The 9,627-nt window shown below is 43.6% G+C and overlaps 1 non-coding gene across 1 annotated transcript; it reads left to right on the top strand.

Annotated features, from left to right (window-relative positions):
• Nucleotides 1-7,283: 7,283 nt before the first annotated feature.
• Nucleotides 7,284-7,482, top strand: LOC144499378 (U2 spliceosomal RNA). Its single transcript, XR_013498843.1, has one exon. It is a non-coding gene; the product is annotated as a U2 spliceosomal RNA (small nuclear RNA).
• The last annotated feature ends 2,145 nt before the right edge of the window (nt 7,483-9,627 follow it).

Below are 9,627 nucleotides of genomic sequence, written 5' to 3'. Positions count from 1 at the left end.
CACACTAGCTGACTAATTAAATAAATAAACAATTCAATTAATCCAATTAATCTCTCACCAGCACTGCTGCTTTCAATCACCCCTCTCAGCTTGCTCCAGTGGATCAATGAGGGGGAACCTCCCAGGTAACTGACTTTTAAAGTTAAAATAAAAACCCTTCCCAGACTCCTTTGCTGCCCACTTCTAGTTTTCACTTTAAACTTGAAAAACTGCTGTTAAAGTAAAGGCCAAAAAAATACACACACTAGCTGACTAATTAAATAAATAAACAATTCAATTAATCCAATTAATCTCTCACCAGCACTGCTGCTTTCAATCACCCCTCTCAGCTTGCTCCAGTGGATCAATTTGTCCTACTTCTCTCAGGCAGGAGAGAATGTAATATAATTAACCCTCATGGAGTAGAGGATGTCAGTGACCAACTGAATGCAGCAATAGATGGCGAACTGTGACATGTTGTTCATATCCAGCTCAATCCTGGAAGGAACCAGACGAGTAGGTGTTCATCTTCACCTTCACAGCCATTGGCAATGTGGTCTTTATCCTGCTCTGAGGTTGTTTTGTGGCAACAGTAGATGGCAGATTTTAATGAGGAAATCCTTACTGAAGCACGGATGTCTCATACAAAGAGATTCCAGGAGAATTGCTGCCTGGACACCCTGTGTGGATATGGCCTCCTGCTGAGACCTCTCCCCTCTTCCTCCTCCTTCTTGGAGCAGCTTGTCCTGCTCTGTGTGACCTTTGCTCATTTTCAAATTCATGCTGTGCTCAAAGTCACGCAGTATTCCCTCATTTGGGAGCAACTGATTTATGTAGAAGCTTTGAAGTCAGCAAAAATTATTTTACCAGTTGCCACACTGCGGGTGTTTGGAGTATATACATATCTGCTGTCCTAAGCCAATGGTCTGCAACATCACATATTGTTTGACTGCATGGCAGTAGACTTCCTCGACTTGAAGCGCCATAGAAAGCAGCAAGTACTTACAGAATCATAGCAATAACCAGAAGAAATCACCTAACAGCTAACCTGTGAGTAGTTGCAGGTCCCTTTAAATGGGGGTTGAACCTGCTCCTGAACATGTGTTCAGTTGTGCCAGGTTAAGAGAGAGCAACAACTGGAGCACTGAGCTCCAAAATGGCGCTGCGGGGGTGGTCTGCTCTGTGTGGTTATTTACTGCACGCATTTTAAGGCCTTCACCAATATAGCCTCCAACGCAATTTATCCCGAAAGTGTGCACAAGCATGCTGGACTCCATTTTGGAGCTTCACGGACACTCCTAGCACCTAAAAAAAACGGATGCAAGAAATCCCAATTCGTGATCTATAGCCTGTAGGGTTTGCCACTATCCTACAAAGCTTTCTAGAAGCAGATCCTGTTTGCTAGGCCATCTGTGTCGGTTCACCATTGCTTTGTTACTGAAGTTGATGTGTAACAATACAAGGTTGGTAAAATTAGGGGAGTGCATTATAGAAACTCCTCGCAAGCAGATAAAAATAATAAAAGCGGCAAATGTCATCCAAACTAATATTGATAATGGTCTTCAGATATTAAAAATAATAAGTCGTTCTTTTATTACTCTCTGATTCGTATCTCAGTCAGATTTAGACAGTTATTTTATTTATTACAGCAATATAAGGCCATTTTTCTCTAGCCCTGTTCAAATGGACTATTTTTCTCTTTGTTTTTTTTCAATTCCTTTTGGCACTCATCATTCTCTGGCTGAGGGAAGCTCATAACTTGATTCCAAATATCAGCGCCTGTCACTCTGTACTGACTGATGCAAAGGAGCTGTGAGGTGTCTCGCATCTCTGATTAATGTTTTCTCTGTCTCCCTTTCCCAGCCCCCCGTAATATCCCACAACAAACCCAGCACAGATTGCTAACACAGATCACGGAGAACATGCACAATCCTATGTTCAACCTTCCAGGAATCAAGTACACAGCCTGCTGCATAATTGAAGTAGCCTCAAAAGACATATTTGGGGAGAAATTGAGGATTGAATTTTGTGCTTACCTACAGGAAGGATAGAAACGCAAGATGAAGAACCATTTTCTTGATTTGTTCATTTAGATATAGTACAGTCAGAAATACCGGAGAATCCCCTGTATCTTGGCCTTAAATTCAAGCTAAAAAGGGCACCTACAGTATCAGTGCAAATGTTCTATTTTGTACTCTAGCTTAATGAATGTGAACCAGGATGAGAAGCCAAAGAGGAAACGGCACTCTGATGCAGCAGTCTGTATAGATATGGTTGATGACATAATCCTGGGTTCAGCACTGGCAGGAAGGCATGACCTCTTTATCATGTCTTTATTCAAGGTTGACCACATCCATTACAAAACACTGCATTTGGGATGGTTTAACACTGTCATAAATGGACGGCGACTCGATAAGGCTAGAGAACAAAAAGCTTTATTGCCAATTAACTATGTAAACAAACAGGATGGGACAGAATAACTACGTGACCATACACAGCTTCTCCCCGGCTCCAACTGAGGATCCTCCCCAACTGGGATACACCCCCTTACACTCGATTGGCTCAGCTTCCCGCCTCAACACTACATAGGGTCCGGCCTGACCACGTGGCCCCTCAAGTAATGCCACCTTTAAAGGGACCACATCACCACACTCATTTCACCTAACTCCTGAAGTCACCCAAGGAGAAAATAAAAAGAAAATATCATTAACATAAGCAACAATTTTCAGAAAAACATCAGGGAAACCCCCAAAGCAACTTGACATAAGTTTAATCATTCGGGGACTTCGGAACTCTAGCAGAACATCTCAACTTTGACTTAGGTTCATCTGGAAATTTAAAATCAGGTCGGGCCGAGGGGAAGAGCAAATTCATCATCCCCTCCTCAGGTGATCTACATGTTTCTTGATGTGACATCCTTGCATCTCTACAATACAGGAGATTGGTCCTGTGCTTTCCACAATCTTACCAGCCACCCATGTCGGTCCTTCAGCAAAGTTTCTGACCATGACTAAATCCTCAACTTGAAAAAAATCTGTCATTCTTCCTCGAGTCATGATTTTCTTTCTGAAAGAGTTGCCCAGCCTCCACTCTCCCTGCCAAATCTGGGAATATCATATCCTAATGGGTCCTTAAACAGTGTCCCATTAGCAACTCCGCTGGTGCGACACCCCTGGTCACATTTGGTGTGGTGTTGTCATAGAATCCCTGCAGTGTAGAAGGAAGCCATTCAGCCTATTGTGCCTGCACTGACAACAATCCCACCCAGGCCCTATTCCCATAACCCCAAGCATTTATCCTGCAAGTCCCCCTGACACTAAAGAGCAATTTATCGTGGCCAATCAACCTAACACCCACATCTTTGGGCTGTGGGAGGAAACCGGAGCTCTCGGAGGAAACCCACGGGGAGAACATGCAAACTCCAAACAGTCACCCGAGGCTGGAATTGCACTCGGGTCCCTGGCTCTGAGAGTAAAAATGTTTTTCCTCAAATCCCCCATAAACCTCCCACCCCTCACTTTTAACTTGTGTCCCCTTGTAACTTCAACTAAGGGAACAGCTGCTCCCTATTCACCTTGTCCATGCCCCTCATAATCTTACCATAGAATCCCTACCATGCAGAAGGAGGCCCATCAAGTCTGCACCGACCACAATCCCACCCAGGCCCTATTCCCGTAACCCCACATATTTACCCTGTTAATCCTTGACACTAGGGTCAATTTAGCATGGCCAATCAACCTAACCTGCATGAGTCTCTTCCCGCTCTAGCTGTGCACTGCGATCCCCAAGAACTTGGGATGTTTTTCCTCATCACCAGTGTAATAAATGGAGGGGGGGGGGGGTTCGGGGCTGGCCCGTGAATGGACAGGGGGCTGCGATTGTTCCATCGGGGTTGGGGGGTAGTACTGCAGGGGTCTCGGGCTGGCCAGCAATTGAACAGATGACAGTTCAGGGCCCGGGCAGCAACAGGCCTCTGAAATATAATGATAATCATCTGGTGGCCTCTGCAGTGCACAGATTGTGGGAGATTCTAGCATGAACTTCCACTGAATAAAACCAGCATGATTTACTCCAGTTTTCCCGCGAATTTGACACTTAGAACTTTTTTGGGAGAATCCCAGCCAGTATCTTTTTCCCTTTCACCATGAATATTTCTTACTGTTCTGATACCAAATGAAAAAAACAATTCTTATTTATTTTGTAGAATAAATCAGACAAATAAGAGTAAAACAAAACTGAGAGCATCTGAATAGGCACTAGATAAAACAACTGAAAACTATCAGATATATATCTTCACTCTGAAAGATGCATTGAACATGGTGATTCCCATTCTGCCCACTCCAGATGAATATGCACATTCTGATCCAAATCATTTGAAATACTGAGATAAGAACATAAGTACTTAAAAAACAAGAACACGAGTAGGCCTAAATGGATGAATATTAACGTGAACTTTACTCTAGCTCCCTTGATCCCCTTTGTGTCCAAAACTCTATCAGTCTCTGTCTGGAATGTACTCAAGGATTGAACACCCACAGCTCTCTGAGCTAAAGAATTTCAAAGACACATAACTCGGTGTGTGAAAACATTCCTCTTCATCTCAGTATCTTCATGACTGACTCCGCATCCTGAGACTATGACCCCATGTGCCAATGGAAAAAGTCTTTTAGCATCTAGCCTATCAAACCCTCTCAGGATTTTATTCATTTTAACGAGATTATCTCTCATTCTTCTAAACTGCAGAAAATATTGGCCCATTCTGTACTCAACCTTTGTCCCAGGAATCAATCTAATGATTGCTGCAACCCTCCTGAGTCAAATATCTTTTCTTAGATAAGGAGGCCAAAACTGCACACAGTATTCCAGATGTCTACACCTGTACAACTGCAGAAAGAGAATGGGTGGGATTTTCAGTAACCTCCTCCCCCCACCCCTGCAACTTGTTTTCCAGCAGTGAAGGTAACCTGTCATTGGCCGCCAGCAGGATCTACCAGTTCTACTGATGTCTATGGTTTTTTGTGCAACTTGCCTGTCCCACCCCTTTGGCAGGGCTGGAAGAACCCGCCCAATATTAAATTTTAAAAGGACTGTTCATGAGATGCTTTCTCAACATATGGTTCTAGCAAACATCCTCAAATGCATTCCATCAACTTGTCCCTCAAGCTACTTTTGACAATTTGGATTGCTGACTGATCTAAAAATTGAAGTTCCCGACAATAGTTTTCATAGAATCCCTACTGTGCAGAAGGAGGTCATTTGGTCCATCAAGTCTGCACCAACTCTCTGACAGAACATCTTACCCAGGCCCTATCTCAGCAACCCCACATATTTACCTCACTAATATCCCAAATCTACACATCTTGCAACACTAAGGGGCAATTTGGCATGGTCAACTCACCTAACCTGCACACCTTTGGATTGTGGGAAAAAATAGGAGCACCCATTGGAAACCCACGTAGATATGGGGAGAACGTGCAAACTCTACACAGTCACCCAAGGCTGGAATCGAACTCATGTCCCTGGCGCTGTGAGGCAGCAATGCTAACCACTGTGCCACAGTGCCATTACATTACCTCTGTTACATTCTCTTCTAATTTCTGGATTTATATTCTGTATAGCACTACGATTGGTGTTAGGGAACTTATAAATTACTCTCACCAGTGTTTTCTGCACTTTGTCAGTTTTTAGCTCCATTGCAAAGAAATATCATTTTCCCCAATATTACTGTGGGATACTGTGAAGCAGGCTGTGTGGATTTGTTCATGCGCGTGTGACTAAGTTAATTAAACTGAAGACAGTCAGACTGTAAGGTTTAAATCAACAAAGGGTTCGGTGTAAAAGCAAACATTTTGAAGTGGAAATGAGCAAAGCCAAGATGGGAGTAAACAACATGAATGGAAATTTGCATGAGGAATTTGACACACCATTGATTATGCAAAGACTCGTTGTTGCGAAATAACAGGTTTTTATTAACAAAAGAACTGGAGCACACCCGAACCGATAGCTAATCCGAACTGAGGCAAAAGGGGCGGAGAGCAGTCACCTTTATATCCAGAGAAGGGCGGAGCCGCGGATTGAGGCAGCAGGGGCGTGTCCAGGCATATCCCGTAAACAGACAATATTACAGTGGTTCACCACAGAATTAAGGAAACTTAGTTAGTGTTTACTTGGTGGATTTCAAAGAAAGGTTTAAAACTGGTAAAGATCTTAAAGCAATGTTATTCAGTTTATTTTACCTGAAAGTAGTGGCCATAAAGATAACATTGTGATGTGAGTATACCTTTAAAGTGTTTTTTAAAAATCATGGTCACAGTGTTGGGTAATGTCATTGCGGGAAAGAGGGGGAAGAAAAAACTGTGGGCAGCACTTGTCCTTCGTGGAGAAATTTTTCCGGAAACACACCTTTGACCACATGGCGATCAAGCAGTGGTCAGCACATAATGTCCTTGAGGCCTTGAGAGGAAAGGAGATGGAGGATCCTGTTGGATAGTTCCCTGAGCAGACTGTCAGCGTCATCTGACAGAATGCCTCATCACCAGAACTCACAAACAAACACCTGGCTTGGCTGGTGGTGAGAAGGGCACTTCCCGTCAGATCCTTTATGCACGCTCGAGGTCTCAACACCACCGCATGCTGCCCTCGACACGGCTGCGGGGGTGATGAGACGGTTGCATACCTCCTTGTGGAATGTGCCTTTGCAAAGAAGGTCTGGAGTGAGATGCAGTGGTGTTTGTCGAGGTTCATCCCGAACAGCTTGGTGACGCAGGACTCTGTGCTCTACGGGCTGTTTCCTGGGACACACACCGAGACAAATGCTGTTGGAGGGTCATCAACTCAGTGAAGGACACACTTTGGTCCACCCGAAACTTGCTGATCTTCCAGTTGAAAGATTTGTCCTCGACCGAGTGTTGCAGACTGGCACATTCCAAGGCCCAGGACTACGTGCTGAGGGACGCGCTCAAGCTTGGGGCAGCTGCCACAAAGGCACAATGGGGAAAGGCCACCGTGTAAAGCCTTTCAACCGAGGCAGACCGAGGGCCGGGTAATTGCAGAATACCCTGGGACTGTGTAACTGTGTGCCAATCTGAAAAACAACAGCACACAGTAAAACCGAATGAATGTATATAGTTTCAAGTACTGAAATGAAATGAATGTAATGTCCTGTAAATGAACATCATGTAGTATTGTAAAAATGGTCTTTTTTTTTTTTACACACTGTTTGTAATTATTGGATATGTCGTTTTGCAATGGCTTATTTGAGAGTTTTTTAATGAATAAAGTATATTTTTGAAATTAAAAAGCTGATCGTTTCTCGGCCTTTTGGCTAAGATCAAGTGTAGTATCGACATGCCGTACTTGGTTGAAGTCATTAGGTTACATTTTAGCTTCATTTGAAGCAATTTTTAAAAGCGGCATCTCAGCCTTTTGGCTAAGATGCAAATGAGATCAAGCCTTGGACGAGGTGCATTGTCTATTCCAATCAGCTTGGATCATGTAGATCAAGCCCAAGACAGGAGGTGAGAGCCCTGTCTTGTCACCTTGGGTCGGGAATGTTTCACTTGTTGAGACTTTGAATTGGATTTGATTTGATTGAATTGGATTTTTAAAAAACTGATGCTAAAAAAACTGATTTTTTTTCAGCTTTCGGTTTCATTTTGGCTGCAGAGTTAAAGGCAGTCTTAGAAACAAGCTGGAAAAGAAGTTTCTTTCTCTCTCTGTTTTGCTTTGAAAATATTACCAGTTAGCTAAAAGAAAGGCTTGTTGCCATGCTGCATTAAGAATCTGTGCTTTGGTGTTTTGGGGAGCTGATTTGACTACAACCTATTCTGAGTTTTCAAGATCATTTGAAATCAGCATTCAACCCAGGGAACTGGATTCCAGTATCATGTGAGCTTTAGCCTGTGCAGTGATAAATCTGTTCAAAGGGTTTTGTTTATTGGATGTTGGTTTTGATTGGAACATAGAAACATAGAAAAACTACAGCACAAAACGGGCCCTTCGGCCCCACAAGTTGTGCCGAACATATCCCTACCTTTTATGCCTACGTATAACCCTCCATCCTATTAAGTCCCATGTACTCATCCAGGAGTCTCATAAAAGACCCTATTGAGTTTGCCTCCACCACCACTGACGGCAGCCGATTCCACTCGCCCACCACCCTCTGTGTGAAAAACTTCCCCCTAACATTTGCCCTGTATCTACCCCCCAGCACCTTAAACCTGTGTCCTCTCGTAGCAGCCATTTCCACCCTAGGAAAAAGCCTCTGAGGGTCCACCCGATCTATGCCTCTCAACATTTTATATACCTCTATTAGGTCTCCTCTCATCCTACGTCTCTCCAAGGAGAAAAGACCGAGCTCCCTCAGCCTATCCTCATAAGGCATGCCACTCAATCCAGGCAACATCCTTGTAAATCTCCTCTGCACCCTTTCAATTGTTTCCACATTCTTCCTGTAATGAGGCATCCAGAACTGAGCACAGTACTCCAAGTGGGGTCTGACAAGGGTCTTATATAGCTGCATCATTATCCCCGGACTCCTAAACTCAATCCCTCGATTGATAAAAGCCAGCACACCATACGCCTTCTTAGCCACCTCCTCCACCTGCGGGGCCGATTTTAGAGTCCTATGGACCCAGACCCAAGGTCCTTCTGATCCTCTACAGTACTAAGAGTCTTTCCCTTTATATTGTACTCCTTCATCCCATTTGACCTGCCAAAATGGACCACTACGCATTTATCTGGGTTGAAGACCATCTGCCACTTCTCCGCCCAGTCTTGCATCCTATCTATGTCCCTCTGTAACTTCTGACATCCCTCCAGACTATCCACAACCCCACCAACCTTTGTGTCGTCGGCAAACTTACCAACCCATCCCTCCACTTCCTCATCCAGGTCATTTATGAAAATGACAAACAGCAAGGGTCCCAGAACAGATCCCTGGGGCACACCACTGGTGACCGACCTCCATTTAGAAAAAGACCCATCTATACCCACTCGCTGCCTCCTTTGGACAAGCCAGTTCTGAATATCTGATATATATTTGTTAAGGGTTATATGCTATAGTGGTTGTTTTGCTTCTTGTTTGTAATTGATAAAAGTTCTTGCTAATTTTCTTACGAGTCCCGAGTGGGTCTTTTGAATCACATCTGAAGTGAAACATCTCACGCTTCTCCTAGCCAAATTCAAAATGCAAAACTTATGATTCAGGCGGGCTTCAAAAAACACTTTGGAGTTTCTAACCTGAACCATAACAACATGAACATTTTTTGTATTTATGGGGAAGGTAATTCCCAACAAAGTTAAGAACATTGGGTTTAAATACGAAAGAGAAAAGACATATTGTTAGGAGGAGAGGCCATGTAATACCCTGTGCTATACTGAGAATAGACCCGTGAAGTATGCAACTTCTATTCATCCCAGAGATGTGTTTGTTTGGTCCAGGAAGCAAGATTTTGTTATAAGCCTTGGATTTCCATTGCTGAATGAGGGGGAAAAGAGGAGTTCTGTGAAATATTTCTCCTACATGAAGAGTAAGTGCCTTGCAGTAAATTTTTTTATTCATTCATGGGACATTGACATTGCAGTCTGGCCAGCATTTATTGCCCAACTCTAATAACCCGTGACCTTGCTAGGCCAGAGGGCGGTTAA

This window comes from Mustelus asterias, chromosome 9 (genome assembly GCF_964213995.1).
Source record: "Mustelus asterias chromosome 9, sMusAst1.hap1.1, whole genome shotgun sequence".
In the NCBI taxonomy this organism is placed as follows: domain Eukaryota; kingdom Metazoa; phylum Chordata; class Chondrichthyes; order Carcharhiniformes; family Triakidae; genus Mustelus; species Mustelus asterias.
Note: the sequence above shows the minus strand (reverse complement) of the source record. Positions and strands in the feature narration are given on the sequence as shown.